We start from the raw sequence: 24,431 nt of genomic DNA on the forward strand, positions 1-24,431 counted from the left end.
CCTTACATTGGCCATCACAGTACCGTCATGTGGTCCCATACACATTATGACAGATCCCATCAAATTAGATGGGTTGAGCCAACCTTCAGTGCATATAGCAAGTGTAACAGACAATAACCTCAGCACTTACAATATACATGCTGAAACCCAGAAAACACTACAGGCCTATGGTTAGACACCATCCTGTCAAATCACTATTTGATGTTTTTCACTTTAAGGAGCTTGGCGCAAAGCAACGTTATCAGTATACCATACATGCTATTATGGGAACGTGATACGGTGCACGCCACATGTAGAATATACAGGATCTGTACAGATATAGCACTGTGTGAAAGTTCCCAATCATACGCTAATATTTGCTTTATCGTTCGCCTTTGCAATTTCCATCTCAATTTTGTGTTGCTAATCTGGTTGCTTGGCAACAGTGTTTTATGTCACTCAACTTTGACCCCGATGATGTCACCTGCGCATTCTGCAACTACAACCAGACTGTGTGAACTCAACGCTAATCGGTCATTAGAAGTCACTGGGTTGTCCTCTTCTATCAAGTTGTTCTATTTTGGTATTTCTTCTTGATATGAAGCGATATGGCTGCCATTACGCACCCAGCTTTCCCATGCTCCAGAATGGCAGGTGTAAATACGTATATCTTGCTGCATAGTCAGGTTTCCAGGGCAGTTATGGTGAACCCTTAGCACTCCAACAGTCGAAAAACTACAATTCCCATCATACCTGGGCAGCCAGAGCCATATCTTTGGTTGACCAGGCATCATGGGAATTGTAGTTTTGCAACAGCTGGAGTGCAGAAAGTTTGCCATCACAGTTAATGGGATCTTTTGTAGCAAGCCTTAGGCTTCTGTCAGATTTGACAGGACTCATAAGGCTCTGTTCCCATTGTCATAATCAACATTCTGTTTAACACTGCTTATGTAATGGCCTCTATATACTATATAATGGTTCCAACATTGTGTCCATCATTTTGTTGGGCCCTATTTTTCTCCTCGCATATGAATGAATTTGTAATGGTATGTGAACATAACGCTGCACGCAGAGCTATTCAACCCGTCAAAATGACAGACGGACGTCCATTATAGTTCAATAGGGGAAGATAATAGTAAATCTTTGTTACCCATAGCAACCAGAGCTCTTTTTAACAAGCTCTGGTAAATGAAAGCTCAGCTCACATTGGTTGCTATGGGCAACAAACATTTACAATTAAATTACAAACGGGTAATTTAGACCAGTGGTGTCCAACCTGCAGCCCTTCAAGCTGTTGCAAAACTACAATTGCCATCATGTTTGGACAACTAAGACTGTCTAAGGATGATGGGAATTGTAGTTTTGTAACCGCTGAAGGGCTGCAGGTTAGACACCACTGGTTTAGACTCCAGTCTGTGGCTCTCTAGTTCAGGGGTAGGGAACCTTGGCTCTCTCCGTCTGTTGCAAAACTACAACTCCCATCATGCCTGGACAGCCAAAGCTAAAGCTCTGGCTGTCCAGGCGTGATGAGAGTTGTAGTTTTGCAACATCTCTAGCTGTTATGCAGCTATAACTCCTATTATCCCCTGACAACCATAGCACGACTTGGAGTTGTAGTTCAGCAGCATCTGGAGACGTACCAGTTAGGCCATCACTCCATTGATAGCTTTGCATGTCCTTACTGCCCAAAGAAACAGGCGAGAAGTGACAAATGCCCTACTGCTAATACATGAGGCGAGCCCCATGTACCTGTGTAACGCAGCGCTGAAACGTTGCAAAACTTTAATGGCAAGGACGTCTCCTAGTGTTGTCAGTGTTACATCTATCACATACATTCATATAGGTATATACTGTAAACACGCACATTAGGATAAAGGTAATGGTAGAAACTAAACATAGCTCTCAGGCTGCCGATAAACAGAGATTACCAACGCTTAGTCACTCAGGGTTGTGTGTAACACTGCATTAACCCGGCAGGTGCGGAGAGAACGTTTAAACTACCCAGATGTTGTGGGAGTACAACCCCCAGCATGTCAAGGATTCAAAATTTAACTCCAATACTTTTCATGCTGCCATAAAGGGTCTGTGTATGAGGCCTATTTTTATATGGCTAGTGGGAAATCCTATTAACCAGAAACCCCTTAATTAGCAAAACATGGCTACTTTCTTGCACTGCCACACCGGACTACAGGTAGCTGTAATGCAGTTCAGGTCTATTGACGTGATGGAGTCCAGCTGCAATACCAGACACAGTCTGCATAGAAGTGTGGTGCAGTTTTTTGAAAGAAAGCCTTTCTTTCCTTTATATAAAGTAAAAACTTTTTCGTTGCCACTGTAAATGGAATAAATCCCCCTAGGGGTACCTGCAAGACAGTAGGATTTTATCATCTAAGGCCTTATTCACACAACAGAAAAAGGGACAGATATGAACATGAAACCCTCGTCTACTTTACCTCCCATTTAGCATCTTTTCCACAAGAAAACGTATTGTCATCAATGGAAAATAACATTCCCAGTCCTTAGGATACTGAAAATTTTTCAGCATTAAAAAAAAGAAAAAATCATTGACATGTATGGGTGCTTTAAAATCCTTATTAAATTTCTTATCAAAACTTATGTAATTCTCATTGGTGCTCTGTGTCAGGGAACTTTGCCTTGGGCACCACCCCTGCTGAAAAATCCTGCTTCTCCTATGTGACAGCACCCCAGTATAGTTAAACATGATCCTGCCAACATTACATTACACGGTTGCCTTTAGATTCCTAGAATTCACCCAGGATTTAACTCATACCTTATGTTCAGAGCCCTTACATTTCTTCCTACTCTAGGTTAATGCATGTCTGGAATGAATGATATTCATTCATAATATATATAAATATATATATATACACACACACACACACACACACACACACACACCGCACTACACGGCTCCTCCATGCACATAAGTCAGGGTCTGTATTCAGCACTGCAGCTTGCTTCTAGCCAAGGGCAAAATGCTTAGCGCTGCAAATATCTACAGATAATTTTATGACTCACAAACCATAAAGATAATAAGTGGAGCAGGTACAGGTTAACTGAATTACAGCTCTTCTACAGTGAAATAATACAAATGAAAATCTTTACTAAGCAGAAGACCGGTCAATAATGGGCAATTTGCAGGCCGTGCTAAGCACTATTGGGGACGCGGCATAGCGACACTTTGATCAATCCAGACTGCTGATCAGTCATCCTAGTCTTTAAAGGGGTTATCCAGTGCTACAAAAACATGGCCACTTTCTTTCAGAGACAACACGACTCTTGTCTCCAGTTCAGGTGCAGTTTGCAATTAAGCTCCATTCACTTCAATGGAACTGAGCAGCAAAACCCCGCCCAAGCTGGAGACAAGAGTCGGGGCTGTCTCTGGAAGAAAGTGGCCATGTTTTTGTAGCGCTGGATTACCCCTTTAAAGAGGTTGTCCACTTTAGCATACTTCATCAGCATGGGGTCTCCTCTTGGACCCTCCCATATTCTTGATATCAAGCCCAGACCCCCACAGCTCTACTGAACCAAACTTACAGTGTGCACCATAGAGGTGTATAGCATGATGAGCTGTGTTTGGAGTTATAAAAATGCTGATTCCATCTCATGTCTTTCACAACCCCCCCAAATTATAGAAAGGTGATGGACATGGCTGTTTTTAGTTGCTCCCTGTATAAAGTCATCCTTGGAGTATATTGCAGACATTTCAGTGACTATCCCATTGATCTAAATGGAGTCTTCAGAAACAACTGCAGTCAGAAGAATAATACTGATTCCCAGTTGCAAAATTTTCTGCATCACGTCTACCGTGTGTGAACAAACCCTTAAAAGGGATAGTTTAGCCCAGAAAAAAAAAAATATGTAAAAGCAAGTAAAAAAGAAAGTCAAATAAGAAAGCATACTCACCTTCCCTGCTACCCCGTCACTGACGTTCTGACAGCTTTCGCTGCTTATTGCTACTGTAGTTCCAATGACACATCAACCTATAATCAGCTACTGGTCAAGGCGGGTCATGCTGTCATCAGTGACTGGCTAAGTGGGAAGTTCCTGCTGGATTGACGTGTCACAGGAACTAGGAGAGATGACCACAAGACAGAACCGCAGCAGCAGGTGATGGGGGCAGGCGAGTATGCTTTCTTTTCCATTTTTTATGACTGTCTTTAATTATTTTTTTTTTTGGTCCATTATCAATAAAATGCAGACAGTGCTGTTATCTCAAGTACTATGCCAGGCGCCTTTACTATTTTATAGTGACCAGAACCCAATAGTCATGGAGGTGACTTTTTATGTTATGAGCACTTAGCTGAACAAACATCTGACAGAAGACCAATAATGTCAAAGATTAAGTCAGGGTTTGTACAGTCCTAGTACTGCTGTACATCATTCAGTGAAGAAACCTCCCACAAGCACACGGTTTACTGCTCCATTTGCACACGTGGGAGTTGCACACTTCACCTTGGTGCAGTCTTGTCTTCTGGCAAAACACTGAATCATAAAAGGTTTAATAACATCGATCAATCTGTCCACCAAAGGGTGTGGTGTGCACGTGTAGCAGAACTACATTTGTAACTTAGTTGTTTCATGGTGCACTGTGAAAATTCACTGGGTGCAAACTAAGCTCTGCTACATCTCGAAGTGTTCAAGGGTTGATAGAGTGACCATGAATCTACACAAACAAATAAAAATGCAGCCACAAAATTGTAACTTACTACAGCTCGACAGTTGATGCAAGTGCATAAACCCGAGCAAAGTGAAGTGCATGCAACATTGTCACTATGACTCCAGATACCGGACAATACTGTGCAAACGCTGCAGTGCCCATAAAGTAAAGTGCTTAGTACTGCAGATTATGCCAGGTTACAATGGTAGTGCCTCTGAACAGGACTAGGAGACTCATGGGAGTGAGTTATAATATGTATAAGGCCATGTTCACATGTGAGACCAATCTGAATTTGGTGATGTGGGCTCAAGCTCCTGATAGTTAATAAAAGCAATATGATGTGGCACTGCTTGCTTGGTCCTGTGCCAGTCTCTGTTTACCAACCTCAAGTGGTGACATGTTGCCTCCTGTGATTGGCTGCAGCAGTTACATGTTAACATATATGATACGTCATAGCTGGATGCTGGTAAACAAAGGGGGGAGGGGGTACCAGGGATGCATCACCATGGCAGTGCCAGACTCTTTGGCGCCATGCTTTCATCCGGTTAATGGGAAGGGGATGCCAAAAAGAGGTCCCCCAAAGTGTCTATAAGGGTATAAACACACACCGTATACGCAGCATATTTACTGCTGCGATACGCAGCAAATACGCAGCAGATTAGATCTAAATAACTGAACACAGCATCAAATCTGCACCATCAAATCTGCTGCAGATCTGCTGCGTATTTGCTGCGTATCTGCTGCGTATATGATGTGTGTGTTTGTACCCTGAGGGTACAAACCCACACACCGTATACACAGCAGATACGCAACAAATACGCAGCAAATACGCAGCAGATTTGTTGGTACAGATTTGATGCTGTGTTCAGTTATTTAGATATAATCTGCTGCGTTTTTGCTGCGTATTTGCTGCGTGTTTGCTGCGTATTTGCTGCGTATCGCAGCAGTAAATACGCTGCTTATACGGTGTGTGGGTTTATACCCTCAGGCTCAATGCACATACTGTATATGCATGGGGCAACAGTGCCTTCTATCAGGACTAAAGACTCTTGTTCTTCTCAGACCACACATGCTCTGTTTCCCCTTTACAGAACTGGACATTTAGGGGTCAAACTAACTCTAATATGAGGGTGCTATTGATCTCAGTCAACTGGCAATCATGAAATAATAATCATCTATGAGGGATCACTTTAAACCAGAAGACCCTCTTCACAACGGATCAATACACGCCACAGCCTCCTATAAAAAGTCATCTACAAGTAGACAGGATACTGCACATGATTCATGCGGCCAAGGCCAGACAGTGAGCCCGCAGCCCGGCTACTGGTTATATCACAGTATATAAAGTATACTGCCATGGCTTTCTAATCAAGAACACATGGGAATCTCTTAGATAAGATAATAGAACATTTCATGACTCCGCATCCTGAAGTAACAAGTCAGAGAACACTCCATTGTATGCGCAGCATGAAAAGGACACTGTGCCGCCACTATCATAAAGGTGCATGCCGCCTAATACTGTGACAATGGTTTAAACCAGGGCACGCAAAATAGCATTAGGGAGTTAACGCGCCGTGTCTTTAAAATAAACATTAGTCCATCAGCCGTAATCTCCTTTCACAAAGTCCAGCGCTGGGACATGGATCACTGACAATACTACACATATCTAATTTAATTATTTGCATGGGGACACGCAGGGCTATGGATCAGTATGGTCATTGTAGAGGGGTATTATATATATATACTGTGTCTTAACCTACTTAGAGGCCAACACCTGATACACTCCACCAAATGCACTAGCATAGACCCCAAATCTAATGCCCACCCTGCTGGCTGCTATTTTGAGGGCGATAAACACTGACTCATGTGAGATGACGACTCAAGTGATGGGATCATGTTCTCCAGAAGGCCAATGCTCTTACAGATAGCGTAAATAATCCCACATTCATAATCTGAGATTATAAAAATACCTATAGATAAACAAACAGGGAAAACAACTATAAAAAGCCCATCGTATGACAGAGACCAAGGGCTGCCATGGGCAGCCAGATGACACCGGTTCTTGGGAAGTCCAAGCAAGGACTGTTAGCCAGTGCCTCCCACAACTGTGTTACTCAGGATGGTGACTATGGGGGAGATTTATCAAACATGGTGTAAAGTGACACTGGCTCAGTCGCCCCTAGCAACCAATCAGATTCCACTTTTCATTCCTTACAGACTCTTTGGAAAATGAAAGGTGGAATCTGATTGGTTGCTAGGGGCAACTGAGCCAGTGTCACTTTAAACCATGTTTGATAAATCTCCCCATATGTATGTCTAACTATAATATAATTCTTTAGGGTACAAACCCACACACCGTATACGCAGCAGATATGCAACAAATACGCAGCAGATTTGATGGTACAGATTTGATGCTGTGTTCAGTTATTTAGATCTAATCTGCTGCGTATTTGCTGCGTATCGCAGCAGTAAATAAACAGCGTATACGGTGTGTGGGTTTATACCCTTAGGGTGCTTTCACACCTACAGGATCTGCAGCAGATTTGATGCTGTGTTCAGTTATTTAAATGAAATCTTCTGCAGAAAATCAGCTGCAGATCCTGTAGGTGTGAACGCGCCATTAGGGTATAAACCCACACACCGTAGACACACCGTATTTACTGCTGCGATACGCAGCAAATACGCAGCAAACACGCAGCAGACTAGATCTAAATAACTGAACACAGCATCAAATCTGCACCACCAAATCTGCTGCAGATCTGCTGGGTATTTGCTGCATATCTGCTGCGTATACGGTGTGTGGGTTTGTACCCTAATGGTGTGTTCACACCTACAGGATCTGCAGCTGATTTTCTGCAGCAGATTTCATTTAAATAACTGAACACAGCATCAAATCTGCTGCAGATCTGCTGCAGATCCTGTAGGTGTGAACGCACCCTAAGGCTGGGTTCACACTATGTATATTTGAGGCAGTATTTGGTCCTCATGTCAGGTCCTCATAGCAACCAAAACCAGGAGTGGATTGAAAACACAGAAAGGCTCTGTTCACATAATGTTGTAATTGAGTGGATGGCCGTCATTTAACGGTAAATAACTTCCATTATTTCAATACAACAGCCGTTGTTTTAAAATAACAGCACATATTTGCCATTAAATGACGGCCATCCACTCAATTACAACATTATGTGAACAGAGCCTTTCTGTGTTTTCAATCCACTCCTTGTTTTGGTTGCTATACAGCCTCACAAATACAGCCTCAAATATACATAGTGTGAACCCAGCCTAAGGGTGCGTTCACACCTACCGCATCCGCAGCTTATTTTTCTACAGAAATCCGCAGGTCTGGTAGTGCAGATTTCAACCTGCGAGAAATCCGCGTATGTGTGCGTTTTGCGGTTTTTCTGCATCAAGTTTATCGCAACTGAAATGTCAGTTTAAAATGTCTCTCATTCTAAACGGACATTTCAGTTGCGATAAACTTGCTGCAGAAAAAACGCGAAACGCACACATACGCGGATTTCTCGCAGGTTGAAATCTGCACCACCAGACCTGCGGATGTCCGCGGAAAAATAAGCTGCGGATGCGGTAGGTGTGAACGCACCCTAAGGGTACAAACACACACGGCATATACGCTGCGTATTTACTGCTGCGATACGCAGCAGATACGCAGCAGATTAGATCTAAATAACTGATCACAGCATCAAATCTGCACCATCAAATCTGCTGCATATCTGCTGCGTATCTGCGTATACGCTGTGTGTGTTTGTACCCTAAGGGTGCGTTCACACGTGCAAGATCCGCAGCAGATTTGATGCTGTGTTCAGTTATTTAGATGAAATCTGCCGCAGATTTGCTGCGTATCCGCTGCAGATCCACAGCAGAAAATACGCTGCGGATCCGGTACCTGTGAACGTACCCTAAAACAGGGATGTCAAACATGCGGCTCTCCAGCTGTGGCAAAACTACAATTCCTATCATACCTTTAGCTTTGGCTGTCCAGGCAAGATGGGAATTGTAGTTTTTCAACGGCTGGAGGGCCACAGGTTGACACATGTACCTTAAAGGGTATGTAGACATTGTTCTTCTAAAATATAAGGCATCTTCGAGTCTAAGCATTAAGACTTTTTGCTGTGGATATTGATGATGGTTCTATCACTCCAACATCCCCTGGGGAGAATAACATGGTGATATCTTTGTGAGTCTAAAAGGCTTTATTACATGAAGCGATTACCGGCAATATTCGGCCGTTACGGACGATAATCGTTTCATGGAATAAACAACAACGATCAGCCAACATGCACGATGTCAGATGATCATTTTCTTTCAACAGGCTGAAACGCTAATGATCAGCCTGTTAATGATTTGCTGCCAACACTCCGTGTAATAGGAGCAGCAGCAGACCGCCGCTGTCCGCTATGGGCTGCCTGGACACTCAGACGATAACTTGGGCAGCCTCCTGCAGCTCCCTGCGGTCCCCCTTGCTTTTGGCGCGTGTAATAGCGCTGGCAGCGAGAAACAAGGTCAGCGCTCACTTGCTCTCCACATCGCCCCGTGTAATAGGGGCTTAGGGCCCCATTACACAGAAAAATTTATTGTGTGGAAAAATCAATAAATCTGTCAAATTTAAGCAATAATCTTTCTGTGTTTATGCAGGCAGTGATTAAAATTTGTTTGTGTGTCGTTGATCGCACCTTTTGAGCTGACCATAAAATCATCATTTAAAGGGTTATCCAGGCCTACAAAAACATGGCTGCCTTTCCCCAAAAACAGCACCACTCCTGTCCTCAGTTTAAGGCCAGGTTCACACTATATAAAAACAACGGCCGTATTTCATAACAACGGCCATTTTTTCACAAATAACGGTTGTTGTTTGCACAACTACGGCCGTTGCTATGAAATACGGCCATTGTTTTTACATAGTGAGAACCTGGCCTAAGCATGGGTTTTTAAGCACAGTTCCATTGAAGTAGCATTGTAATACTACACACAACCTGAGTACAGGGGTGGCGCTGTTTCTGCAATAAATTTAGTGTTTTTTTCTAATCCTGGATCACCCTTTTAATTGTTAGCAAATCTTTTGGTGTATGTACACATCGTTCTTTTGTAATTATGAAAATTTGTAGACCAGCGCGTATGAAGGATCGTAATTGCCATCGTACCTAACAACTTGTGTTCCGTGTATTATGGTGAATAATTTTAGGTCATTCCCATAAGTTGTTTATTGTTAATCGTTGGAAACGAAAAATTGCTTTATCTGATAGGACCCTTAAGCCGGCCATATACGTTAAATACTTGACAGTCATACCAGGAAGGCCAGACTCTCCTACTACTTTTGGGGGGAGCGGTAGAAAGATTGGGCATGGTGGGTTGACACTGCCTGATTTATTTGCTATTGGGAAGATAGACCACTGCTAGAGGTGTCTGGCAGCAAATTTCTCCTCTCCTCTATTAAGCTAAGCATGCACATGTGTGGAAGAATCAGGAGAGACAGCTGAACATCTAGAATTATCTTATGTGTATGGCCAGCTGTACAGTATAAATAAGGGTGGTATTACACGGGATGATTATCGTTTGAAAAATTGGTGAATCGTTCAGATTTGAACGATAATGGTTTAGTGTAATGGCAGACAACAATTAAACGACCAACGAGAAATCGTTGGCCGTTTAATAGAATTTGGACCTATTTTTATTGTTGATTGTTTTCAATTGGTTCGCATGTAATAAGACGTTGTTCAGTTGTTTGCAGTAACGACAACAGGATGAACGCAATAACGATCATAAGTAACGATCATCGTTCCGTGTAATTGGGTGAACGATTTCAGGTCGTTCGCCATACCGATCGTTTGAGTTCGTTAATCGCTAGTCGAAAAATCGCTTTGTGTAATAGTAAGAGAACTTAAGATAGTTAGATAGATCACTAGTGCCCAGACCCCCACCTTTGTCATCCTTCTTATATATGGGCCAAATATTGGTCTAACACAGTATTCCGCAACCTATGGCTCTCCAGCTGTCCTGACAGCCATGATGGGTGTTGCAGTTCTCCAACAGATGGAGAGCCAAAAGTTGGAGCACACTGACTTAACTTTTCCAGACTTCTGAATGGCAAAACTATAAACTATCCAGATCTGCACACATGCATAGCCTGGGGGGGCATATATATGCTATGCAGTGCGGCAACATCCCATCCTAAAAGCATGAAAATCAGGGCTATGTGGCAAACACGAGGCGTGACGCGAGAATGAATGGACGATTCTGTGCACTATTTTTGGTAAGGAGAAGATCACAATTTGTTCTAAGACAAAAAAAAAATGAACCAATTGTTCTGTCTCCAACATTTGTGTTACATGAAATGTGACATCTTAAATTGCAATATAAGGTCAAAACAATGCAGGGGAAGCCAGCTGTGGTTAAAGTAAACCGCACTTGTGTGATGATTACAACCATAACTTGGGAGTGCTGCCAGTTATTGGGCCGTCAGCATGAGTCACCGAAACAGTCATTTTCCCTCCTGTACATGACTTTGAGGTTGTTCTGTACTATGTAACCCCCATCACCCCACCGAGGAGATTAACTGGGACTGCCACATGAAATAAATCAAAAGCCCAACAGCCAAGCATTGAGAAAACGTGGCCTGGTCTGCAGAGCTTGCACTCTTATCTCATACATTTTGGTTATCATTATGATGCTGTATATTCCCTACTTCCACTGACATCAAAACACTGCTATACTAGCATACATTAGTATTTTTTCTATTACTAGTTCAGACTATAAAGCACTAAGGTGATGCACAGATATTGGTAATGTACTGGATCTATAAAGCTCCTTAATGCTATACCAACCTAGTGCCACAACTTCCCTTGACTGTACAACACTGTAGTATAGGTTGGTGTCATTTCAATATACAGTTGCTGCACCCTCAGATAGTAAGGCACTACAGTATAGGTTGGTGTCATATCTATATACAGTTATTACACCCCCCAGATAGTGAGGCACTGACTAGAGTATAGGTTGTGTCATATCTATATACAGTTATTACACCCCCACTGCAGTATAGGTTGGCGTCATATCTACATATAGTTGTTATACCCCCAGATAGTAAGGCGCTACCGTATAGGTTGGTGTCATTTCTACATACGGTTATTACACCCCCAGATGGTAAGGCACTACAGTATAGGTTAGTGCTTTGTTCACATACACTACTTCTAATGGTAAATCTCTTTAGTATAGGTTGGTGATATATATGGATACAGCATCAGTCATCAGGATTGTACAACACTACAGTATATGTTGACAGCTATATCATATAACTTCTTTTAACTGTAAGCACTTCAGTATACATTGGTTCTACACAGTCTTGCTATAGGTTGGTGCTATATTAATAGACTGATATTACTCTTAGATGGACAAGCACTGAAGTAAACCTTGCTGCTATAGTTTTGCTGCTATAGTAATGTACAATACTTTGAATAGTAAAGCATTTTGGTATAGGTTGGTGCCATATCAATATCGCTTTGCCATATCAATATTTTGTATTTTAAAGCATTACAGTATAATTAGTGTGCTAGCTAATATACTGTATAGTGTATTATATATAATATATAAATTGGTGTCATATCAATATACGCCTATCCTCCCAGACTGTAAAGTTCTACTGTACAGTATATGTTGGCGCCATACCTTTATACTATTATCATCCAGTTTAGATAGAACACTACAGTATAGGCTGGTGCTCTATTAATATGCACTCCAGGTTGGTGCCATACCATTATATGTGATTACCCTCCAATACTGAACAGCACTGCAGTATATGTTGGTGCTATATCAATATATATTATTAGCACCCCTGATGGTTTGTGCTATATTAACAGTTACTGCTCTTTGGTATAGGTTGGTGCCATATCAACATATTTTACTATTCCTCATATGGTAAAGCACTACAACACATTACTACTGCAATTATGCCAAATAGTACAGCCCTTTAGTATATGTTGGTGCCAAAACAATATAGTTACTAATGCACTACAGTATACATTGGTGCTCTAGATTACTATCACTGCTACCTCTTCAGAGTACAGCTCCTTAGTATATGTTGGTGCTATATCAATATATTGTTATAAAAAAACACTGGTGCAATAGTAATACACAATATTACGATCATTGCTCCTTCTTGACAGTACAGCCCTCTGGTATACGAAGGTGTTATATCAATTTATTGTTATCATAAACACACTACAGTATACAGAGGTGCTATACTAATAAACAATATTACTATCATGACTCCCTCTTGACAGTACAGCCCTCTGGTATATGTAGGTGCTATATCAACATATTACAATATACATTGGTGCTATACTAATAGACACTATTACTATCTTTTCTCCCTCTTCAGTGTTGGTGCTACATCACTACATTACACATCCACAGCACTGCGGTATATGTTGGTGCTATAAAAGTCCAGGACGTTCTGGCTCTTGTTGTGTTGAACAATAACAATAAACAACAAGATACAATGTAACAGATGAAGATGTAACAATCACTCTGACAATAACAAAGTCTGCAACCTAGTTTCCCCCACCCTGCTCCATTGTGACAGCTCAGGTTGGAGCCCCCTCCAGGGTAATGCAGCCCCCCCTCTCCTGTATGTAAGTCCCCCCCCCCCATACCCGGGGGGGGGGGGGGGGCTGGGCACATAACCCCTGGCTGTGTCATGTCACTGTGCCAGCTTCCCAAGCTCCAGCAGCATTACCTCATTTCCATCAGCCCCAGAGCCAGAGGTCTCATCCCCAGCCCAGACATCTCCCAGTCTGTACACACTGCCCTGCTGGCCGGGGGACAATAGGGGTCCATGCCTCAGGGACCCTCATGCTGCCATCCCCCCAGCCTCCTCCCTCCCTCCTCCCCAGCCTGGCTGAGTCAGACATTGGGCTTAGATGAGAAGCAGTACAGTCATGGCCATTTCCTTGTAACAATACAGCAGGAGAAGAAGGAGGAGGAGGAGGAGGACTACTACTCACCCCAGAGCCAGGGCCTCATGTCTCCACATGTCCAGGGTGTAGACCCCCAAGCATCCACATTGTCCCCCAAATCCCAGTGTATGGAGCAGCGGCTCGGTCCCCGGCTGCTGCTGCTGCTGTGTCTGCTCCTGTGTGCGGCTCAGGGATCTGCTGCAATGTCTGAGTGTCCTCCTCCAGCTCACCCGGCACTGCACAGGCCCTCCCACTGGTGTGCCATTCATCCACTCACTCACAGCTCTTAACCCTTCCACCCACACACACAGCACTGCTGTCACTGGATCCAATGCAGCTGAGGAGGAGGAGGAGGAGGAGGAGGGGGGGGAGGAACAGCCCCAACTTTACTGCCACTCAGCTGTGCTGCCAGCCCAGGGCCTGCTGTGCCCACACACACACTGGGGTATCAGCTCTACAGGGAGAACAGGGAGTAGTGATAAGAAACACACAGAAGTATCTATATAAAGGGGTGCTCTATCTACCTATCTATCTATCTATCTATCTATCTATCTATCTATCTATATATCTATCTCCTGTCTATCTATCTATCTATCTATCTATCTCCTGTCTATCTATCTATCTATCTATCTATCTATCTATCTATCTATCTATCTATCTTCTATCTATCTATCTATCTATCTATCTATCTATCTCCTATCTATCTATCTATCTATCATCTATTATCTATCTATCTCCTATCTATCTATCTCCTATCTATCTATTAATTATCTATCTATCTATCTATCTATCTATCTATCTATCTATCTATCTATCTATCTATCATCTATTATCTATCTATCTCCTATCTATCTATCTCCTATCTATCTATTTATTATCTATCTATCTATCTATCTATCTATCTATCTATCATCTATCTATCTATCTATCTATCTATCTATCTATCTATCTCCTGTCTATCTATCTATCTATCTATCTATCTATCTATCTATCTATCTATCTTCTATCTATCTATCTATCTATCTATCTATCTATCTATCTATCTATCATCTATTATCTATCTATCTCCTATCTATCTCCTATCTATCTATTTATTATCTATCTATCTTCTATCTATCTATCTATCTATCTATCTATCTATCTATCTATCTATTATCTATCTCCTATCTATCTATCTCCTATCTATCTATTTATTATCTATCTATCTATCTATCTATCTATCTATCTTCTATCTATCTATCTATCTATCTATCTATCTATCTATCTATCATCTATTATCTATCTATCTCCTATCTATCTATCTCCTATCTATCTATTTATTATCTATCTATCTATCTATCTATCTATCTATCTATCTATCTATCTATCTATCTATCTATCTATCTATCTATCTATCTATCTATCTATTATCTATCTATCTCCTATCTATCTATCTCCTATCTATCTATTTATTATCTATCTATCTATCTATCTATCTATCTATCTATCTATCTATCTATCTATCTCCTATCTATCTATCATCTATCTATCTATCTATTTATCTATCATCTATCTACTGAAGGGCAGAATGGAATAATCTACTGTCAGACACCTGTCATATCTGTATGTAATGTCTATCTCTTCTATTACTGACTCTCTGACAGTAGAAGTCACAGCACATGGGCTCCACCAATGTTATCTCCTGATTTACCAGATGATGGAGTTTGGGTGGAGTTCCCCTTTAGCTTACCATATTTCCTCAGTCATGCTTTCCTGCTACTATTACCACATACACATATTGATCTGTCTCATCATGCTGCATCATCTTCCCTGTTAAAATATCTGACTTTACTTGTTCCAATATATTTTATGTAGCTATCTATGGGCAACGAGACGGAAAAAAGATCAATCTTGCCATTTATTTCCATTTTTATGACGTACAGTAATTTAGCTGCAGACAGTCCTTATGGTCATAATTTAATCATATCTATTTAAACTTTTTAATCACACATCGTATATACTTTATATACCGTATGTGTAATATATTTATACAACGCTAATTTCTTTTAATCCATCATCTAATAATCCAGAATGTATAATAAGATAATAATCCTTGTACTGAACTGTATGTATACTGTATAGTATACAAAACGATAAGGCTGGGTTCACACGACGTTTTTACGAATCGACTTTGTCATTCGTTTTTTTTGTGTGCATCTGTTTTGGTCCATTTTTCTATTGACTTCCATTATAAAAAAACAAAGCAAAACTAATCTGTTTTTTTTTTTTTTTTTTACGGAAACAAAAATGAGGTCAACTACGTTGAAAAGAATGGATCCGTTTTTTTTTCGTTATAATGGAAGTCAAAACGATCAAAACGGATAGACACAAATGCATCTGGTTTTTATCATCTGTTTTTCGCAAAAAAAGCAGATAATGGCTATGTTCACACGTCAAAAATAGAGAAAAGGCGGCCGATTTTGGCAATGCATTGAAGTCAATGAAGTCAATGGAAAAACGGACAAACAATGCACACAATGCGTTGAATAACGGACGTTTTTATCATGGACATGATCATGATCATTATTTCCAGACGTCTTTTGCAAAGAGCGGCCGTTTTTTATTAGTTATTCACACGCAGTTTTTCTTTTTCCACCGCTCTTTCTCCATTTTTACTATTAAATTCAAAGGACTTTTCAATTTAGCTGCATCCAAAGGCCAATTAGTAACCCCAAACTATATAATAATGTACAAACAGCCATAATTGCACTAAGGAGAGGCCAGACAGCTAAATGATGTCCATTATTTTAGACTCAAAATGACAAACGTCATTTTAAACGGAGCTGAAAAAACGTTGTGTGAACATAGCCTATAAAATGAATTGCAAAAACCTAGTGTGAACCCAGCTTAATTACAATATTTTTTTTCTTGTTATGCTGATTTTTTTTTTTTACTCGACTATATTACTTATTATTATTATTACTATTATTATTAGATTATTATTATTATTATTATTGTTGTTGTTGTTATTCTTACTTCTATTTATAGTTATAATCTTATTACATCCCATCTATCTCACTAGGCGTACCAGATTTTTGGCACACTGGCCAGCTACGACACCTCCCCTCCCTGGCTCTGGGAATAGGGGACGTCAGACCACAGAGAAAAGCAGCAGGGTTTTGTCAAGCACAAACTTGCTTGTTCTCAGTCAGTGACAAGGCCCCAGAGATTTTCCAAGCAAGTAGAAAGCGTATAAATCTCTGACCTGTTTCAGGGGTAAGACAGGGGCTGAATAGTGTATCGTGAGTCAGCATCAATCACCTTATACTCCCCCAGCAGTAACAGCAGTGTGCAGGGGAGTGTTAGCTGCATTAGTGAATGTGAACATAGGAACAAAATGGCTGTAGGGAATTATCTTGTTCGCCATAAGGTATTAATGTTTAGCTGCTGCGGATGAGATATCAGGGGGCGCCACAATGGTCACATTTGCCTTTGTATTTATTTATTTTTTTATTGCATTGCATGTATCATGTGAAAAAATAATATATTTCTTCAGTTGGTTTAGAGCAAAAATATTTAAAGGGAATCTGTCAGCTGCAATTCATGTTCCGAGCTGCTGACACTGTTAGATAGCTGCTAGTACTAGGAGACACATGGTACCTTCCATATCTGTCTGTGCTTCCAAAAGCTAGAGAAATGCTTTCATTCTATGGTACAAATAGTCAAAGAGGCTTTCCCGAGCTCCTGAAGTGCAGCAAGCTGTAACACTTACTCACCCCTCCCATACCTGAACCAGCTGGGGATGCAGCTTCAAAGTGTCCCTTAAGCAGGGAGGGGGAGAGAGAGTAGACATTCCAGCTTGCTCAGGAGCTTGGGAAAGCCTGTATGACTCTTTGCTCCAGAAAACAATAGTATTTTTCTACATTCTGGAAGCACAGACAGATATTTGAAGGGTAACACGTGTCTCTTAGTACTAACAGCTATTCAACAGTGTCAGCAGTTTAGAATGTGAATTGCAGCTGACAGGTTCCCTTTAAGGGTTCAAACCCACTTGCCGGATCTGCAGCGAGTCTGCTCGCTGCGTTTTTGCAGCGAGACTCGCTGCAGATCCCGGCCCTATACTTTCAATAGCAGAGAAACTCGCAGCAGGGATGTATATCCCTGCTGCAATTTTGTCTGCAACCCACCCCATTAACCCCCCTGGCCGCCAGACATTATACATTACCGGGTCCCCGTTCCTGCTTCCTTCAGGGCTGCTGCCGGGAGCCGCCGAAGCAAGCAGGAGCCGGGTCAGGTAATGTATACTGTATCCTGCCCGCCCCCCTGCAGCCCCGATCGCCCGCAGGCCCCGGCCGCACCATTACCCCCAGCCCCCGGCCGCACGATTGCCCCCAGCCGCACGATCGCCCGCAGCCCCCGGCCGCACGATCGCCCCCAGCCCCGCAGCCCCCAGCCGCACGATCGCCCGCAGCCCCCAGCCGCACGATCGCCCTCAGCCCCCAGCCGCACGATCGCCCGCAGCCCCCGGCCGCCCCCCCGCCAGGCGATCGTGCGGCCGGGGGCTGCGGGCGATCGTGCGGCTGGGGGCGATCGTGCGTTCGGGGGCTGGGGGCAATAGTACGGCCGGGGGCTGGGGCAATCGTGCGGCCGGGGGCTGGGGGCAATGGTGCGGTCGGGGGCTGCGGGCGATCGGGGCTGCAGGGGGGTGGGCAGGATACAGCATACATTACCTGATCCCGGATCCTGCTTGCTTCGGCGGCTCCCGGCACGTCCCGCCTGGCCAATCAGTGCACTGCCCCGCCGCGGGCCGTGAAGACACTGGGAGCCCCGAAGCAAGCAGGAACGGGGACCCGGTAATGTATAATGTCTTGCGGCCGGGGGGTTAATGGGGCGGGCTGCAGACAAAATGGCAGCAGGGATGTACATCCCTGCTGCGATTTTGTCTTCCATTGAAAGAATAGGGGCCGGATCCGCAGATCCGGAGTCTCGTTGCAAATACGCAGCAAGGGGACTCGCTGCGGATCCGGCAAGTGGGTTTGTACCCTAAGGCTAGATTCACACATACCACATCCGCAGCGAGTTTGCAGCAAAATCTGCTGCAGATACCTTCCCTGTCAGTTACAGTGTGATTCCATGCTCGCAGCAGGATAGTCATCCCGTTGTATGTAAATGCTGGCCCCTTAACCCCCTGCCACCCAGAGCATACTTTACCAAATCCACGCTCCAGCTGCATCTGAGGCTCCCGGCTCCCGGAGGTCCGGCCAAGCCAGTCAGTGACTTCGGCGGGGCTGTGCACTGATTGGCTGAGTGGGACCCAAGGGGACCGGGAGTAACAGATGCAGCCGGAGCGTGGATTTGGTAAAGTATGCTCTGGGTGGCAGGGGGTTAATGGGGCCGGCATAAACATACTTGCAGCGGGATGACTATCCTGCTGCGAGCATGGAATCACACTGAAACTGACAGGGAAAGTATCCGCAGGGGATTTAGCTGCAAACGGTACATGTAAATCTAGCCTAACTCTTATGCATTTGCAGCTTGAATTAATTGTAATACCTCGCAAGTCTGCAGCACATCCTGACTCACACCTGGAAGCTGCTGAAAATCCTCCATTCCCAGTCCTCTCTGTCTCCACTCCTCTGTCCTCCCCTCCCTTCTGAGACAGAGGACATGTCTCTTCTGTTGACAGGCAAGCTGTAATGGCTCACCTGTAACCCTGCCCACTGTTGTTTCATCTCTCTCTCTCTCTCTCTCTCTCTCTCTCTCTCTCATAGAGCGATAAATAAATAAAAACATAGATAGATATGAGATAGATAGAGATAGATAGATGGGTAGATATGAGATAGATAGATAGATAGATAGATAGATAGATAGATCGTTGACTGGTTAGCTATACAGAGACTGTGTTTACTGTGCAAAGTAGAAGCAGATCAAGCCTGTGGTGGGCAGATTCTACAAGACAAGGGCTCATACTCGGCAGATGGCTCTGAGGTTCAGTGCATGCTGGGAGATGTAGTTTCCTGGTCAGGTGCCATGATGTAAAACAGTGATCATTTGTTTGAATTTGGGGCTAGAAGCAGCATAGACAAGAGGGAAATGTGTCAAACAATGGATGGGGGACAGGTGAGTGCACCTATATGCTTTTTGTGTATTTTTTTTTTTTTATGGGATAACTGGAGTTCCCCTTTAAGAAAAAAAAAGCCTGGCCTTTTGGGGTGCATGACACAAAAAAGTTTAATAAAAATAATGTGAAAAGCTTAGTTGTTAAAAATAAAGATGCAACAATCAAGTTTATAATTAGAGATGAGCGAACCGGGTTCGGGTTCGAGTCGATCCGAACCCGAACGTTCAGCATTTGATTAGCTGGGGCTGCTGAACTTGGATAAAGCTCTAAGGTTGTCTGGAAAACATGGACACAGCCAATGACTATATGTTTTCCACATAGCCTTAGGGCTTTATCCAAGTTCAGCAGCCACTGCTAATCAAATGCTGAAAGTTCGGGTTCGGATTGACTCCAGGTTCGCTTATCTCTATTTATAATCTTAAAAGTAAAAAAAAAAGTTCTTGTTGTGTAAGCAGCACAATGATATAAATGCTTCTGGTCACTAGGGCTCAAAATAGTGCAAGTATTCTGTGGTTAGACGGCTCTGCCAAGTGTGTGAGCTACAGTTCCTCAACAGCCTCGCATCTGAAAGGGGGCGAATACTTTCCCCAGCTCAGGGTGCGATTACAAGCCGCCTGTATCTAGTTTGCGCTGATCAGCGGAATAGACGCAGGAAATAATTTATTGTTATAGGCCACATTTATACGTAGGGGTGAGTACACAGTGTTCTGGCACTGTATTTGGAAAAGACAGGAGAGCAGAGAGGTGACGTTGTCACTTTTATTACCATTCCTCAACGCTCAGGTACACTATGCTCAGCTGTGTACCAGCTTTCGCTGTCTGCCTCAGAGCAATAGGGATTCAGACTGTCCTGAGATTTTCCGTGTCTCTGCCAAGTCTCCACAATCTGTGCCGGTCCCTCAGTGAGGTCACTGCGTCTTATTTACAGGAAAACACAAGTAGCAGTTCCTCTCTCTTAAGTGCATTGTATAACATATGGATATGTTTTATCGTCTAAATTATTACAAACCCTATTTTCCGTGAAGCCATAAATCCCATAGGGGGGGGGGGAAATATATATATACAGGTAGTCCTCGACTTACGTCAGTGATCCGTTCTTACGCAGCGTTGTAAACCGAATTTCGATGTAAGTCGGATCATATGTTCATACAGTACTGCACCATAACAACAGTACTGTCCTGTAAACACTTAGCCTATCCTAACATAGTACCCTACATAATTATCAATATCCTCAGTCTAGAACCACATAACTGAGTACTGTACCAGTATACTATCGTACTGTATTCTTCTGCCGCTGCATGTATTTGAGTTACGTCGATACCGTGTAAGTCGGAATAAGGCGTGGAATAAAGCGTTGTAACCACGAAACAATGTAACTCGAGACCGTTGTAACCCGAGGACCACCTGTATGTATGTATATATATATATATATATATATATATATATAATTATTCTGGTGATACTCAAGAGCTCACTAGTTGGTCTCCTGCTCAGAGCAATGTTATCTATGATGTAAAATAAAGACCTTGGGGAGTACTTATCAAGGCTGGTGTACTCATACGTCAGTCGTAGATAAAGCCCCACCCCCTTTGTCCCCGACAGATTTACTAAGAGTATGCAAAAGAAGAGCCCATGGAGCCTCATTGAAGAGCCTCAAAACACAGGACTAGCCAGATATCCCTCCAGGAAGGACCCAGCCTAGGGGTGGCTCTTGTAAGGAAACCACCAAAACCACCATATTAAGTGGCCCTATAAGTCAATGTAATGACAAGGGAAAAACCAAGGCCAGATATCCATCAACATACAGCTGTTTCGGGGTGTTGCCCCTCATCAGTGTGGAGCAGGATTCTGGCTAGGTGGGAGCAATGCCTAGTAGAGCCATAAGAGAAACAGATCGCTGATTTCAGGGAGACCAGCCAAATGATGACACTGCCGGCTGCCAGTGAAAGCGCGTAATGCAGTGAAATCCTAGGTGCATTGCCCCCTGGGAAAAATTTACTAAGAGGGACTCTGTTTGGCCCCCGCCTGGCGCAAGCACAGGGCAAGTATTTACTACTGCTCTGAAGCAGGTTTCCAGGCGTAAACCTTGATAAATTGGGCGCAGGAGGAGGCTAGGCCCCTCCATTGGGGGGATATTTACTTAGATTGGTGTTTCATATGCTAAATAAAAGTCCCCTGGAGTAAGACGCCCTGAATTTATTAAGATGTGACCATCTTTGTGCTGTAAGCAGAAATCTATGCCAATCTATGCCATAACTCACTATCTTCTTGCTAACCATGCCAATTCCTGACATAATCTATGGGAAACCTGTCAGGCTGCATAAACCACACCCCACTCCGCTAAACCCCACCTACTTTCTAAAAAAATATGTTGAGTGCTCTATACACATACTTTCTCTGGAATAAGGGTATGGTATCATGCCACTTTCACCGTATAGTGCATTACGCAGACACAAGAACCCCCAAAAAGTTCCAAAATTGCATTTTTTTCCCCCATTTCGCCAAATTTTAATTTTCCTAAATAATATTTTGGGGGTAGAATGGTAGAATAAAAGTTGCTATTACAAAGTACATTTATTCCTGAAAAAAACAAGCCCTTACACAGCCATGTATATAGAAAAATTTAAGTCATATAGCTCTAAGAAGGCAAAAGAGGAAAAAACGAAAATGCAAAAATGAAAATTGGTGTGGTCACTCATGCCATTTTGGGCTGGGTCATGAAGGGTTAAACAATGTAGCAGTGTGAGCTACACTGTGTACATAGCCAGGGGCATGCATAAAAAAGCCTAACTTGCAGTGCTTTACTGCTTTCATAATCCCCACTAAAGGCAATGGGAGTTACACAGACTCAGCTGTCAGCTGTCAGCTGCATGACATACAGCAGCTAATAAGTACTAGAAGACTTGGGATTTTTTAATAGAAGTAAATTACAAATCTATATAGCTTTCTGACACCAGTTGATTTGAAAGAAAAAGATTTTTGCTGGACAACCCCTTTAAAGGTGGGACCCACATTTATGGCATATCCCATTCCACAGCTTGGATACAGTTTTGGTCACTGGCATCACCAACAGGAAAACTAGAGATTCCCATCCCCCATCACTCCAGGGCCTTTAGGGAACACAGCTTGTATTAACTTCTCATTTTGGCAATGAGAAATCTTTCTTTCCAGTGTTTTAAGCATATATGGCGCTGGGAGCTGAAATTGTGTAATAGACGTCTATATTTCATACTTGTTTTATATTGTTTAGCAATATTGTTTAGACTTTATATGGTACACTGTTTAGACTACTTTATGTTTTGAGCTGCTATGTGGTTTTTGAGTACGCTATGGTGGTATTTGTATATTGCATGACACTGCTGAAAGGCGCTGTACACAACATGGTGGTAGCAGAACTGCATAACATAGAAGTAGTTTTTGCTCATCTAAAGTTAGACACCACATGTACCCATTCATTTTCAAATATCAGGACAATGACCCTACCAAAGTCCAGGTGGTGAACAGAAGCATTTACTACAGGTGTCTGGTTCATCCTAAAACTTTCACAGCCAATCACAAGCGGGCTAGGATGCAATAAACCTTATCTTGCATAGAGGTTGAAGCCTTAAAGGGGTTGTCCGGCGAAAAAAATTATTCACAGAATAACACACATTAAAAAGTTATACAACTTTGTAATGTATGTTATGTCTGTGAATGGCCCCCTTCCCCGTGTTTCCCCCCACCCACGCTAGACCCGGAAGTGTGGTGCATTATACTCACCGCATGTCGTGTCGTCCACGGTCTCCGATCGTCAGCAGTGACGTCTTCTTCGTAAGTTCGGCGGATCTTCCCGAGTGCCGGCCGCCCTCTGCAGCGTCATCCGAAGCTCAGCCGCGATTGGCTGAGCATAACTGTGCTCAGCCAATCGCGGCTGAGCAGCTGATGACGTGGCCGCGTCATCAGCCGCTCAGCCGCGATTGGCTGAGCACAGTGATGCTCAGCCAATCGCGGCTGAGCGGCTGATGACGCGGCCACGTCATCAGCTGCTCAGCCGCGATTGGCTGAGCACAGTTATGCTCAGCCAATCGCGGCTGAGCTTCGGATGACGCTGCAGAGGGCGGCCAGCACTCGGGAAGATCCGCTGGCCTCCCGAAGAAGACGTCACTACTGAAGATCGGAGACCGTGGTCGGCACGTGACAGGTAATGTATAGCGCACCACACTTCCGGGTACACGGGTGGGGGTGGTGGGACACGGGGAAGGGGGCCATTCACAGACATAACATACATTACAAAGTTGTATAACTTTGTAATGTGTGTTATTCTGTGAATAATCTTTTTCGCCGGACAACCCCTTTAAGCCCCTATTACATTGAAAATGAGCGATAATCTGCCCGTGTAATAACACCCAACGATCAAACAACGAATGAAAAAAATCGCTCATTTTTGTCTTTTAACGTGTTGAAAAATGATTGTTGGTAGTTCGCCGATCGTTCGCTTATTTGTCCGTGCAATAAGCCGTTCGCGGATAAAACATGTTGTGTGCGTTGTCCTGAGGAACAATTAACCACCATAAAGCAATGTAAAATACAATCGTTCATAACAGTAATCTGTGAATGTAATAACCTCAGAATCGTGAATGATCATTATAGCGAATCTTTGAACAATATTGCTACGTGTTATACGGGCTTTATAGTTACACAGCAGATATGGTTCTTCTGTATAATA

At 43.1% G+C, this 24,431-nt stretch overlaps 1 protein-coding gene across 1 annotated transcript in view; it reads right to left on the bottom strand.

Moving 5' to 3' along the window:
- The window catches only part of NRIP1 (nuclear receptor interacting protein 1), a 65,610-nt gene extending 51,754 nt beyond the window's left edge, over positions 1–13,856 (bottom strand). Inside the window, exon 1 of the mRNA XM_069945668.1 lies at positions 13,675–13,856. The gene's annotated coding sequence lies outside the window, so the exon portion shown is untranslated. The remainder of the gene's footprint in view (positions 1–13,674) is intronic.
- Between the last annotated feature and the right edge of the window lie 10,575 nt (positions 13,857–24,431).

Source organism: Dendropsophus ebraccatus, chromosome 11 (assembly GCF_027789765.1).
Source record: "Dendropsophus ebraccatus isolate aDenEbr1 chromosome 11, aDenEbr1.pat, whole genome shotgun sequence".
Lineage (NCBI taxonomy): Eukaryota > Metazoa > Chordata > Amphibia > Anura > Hylidae > Dendropsophus > Dendropsophus ebraccatus.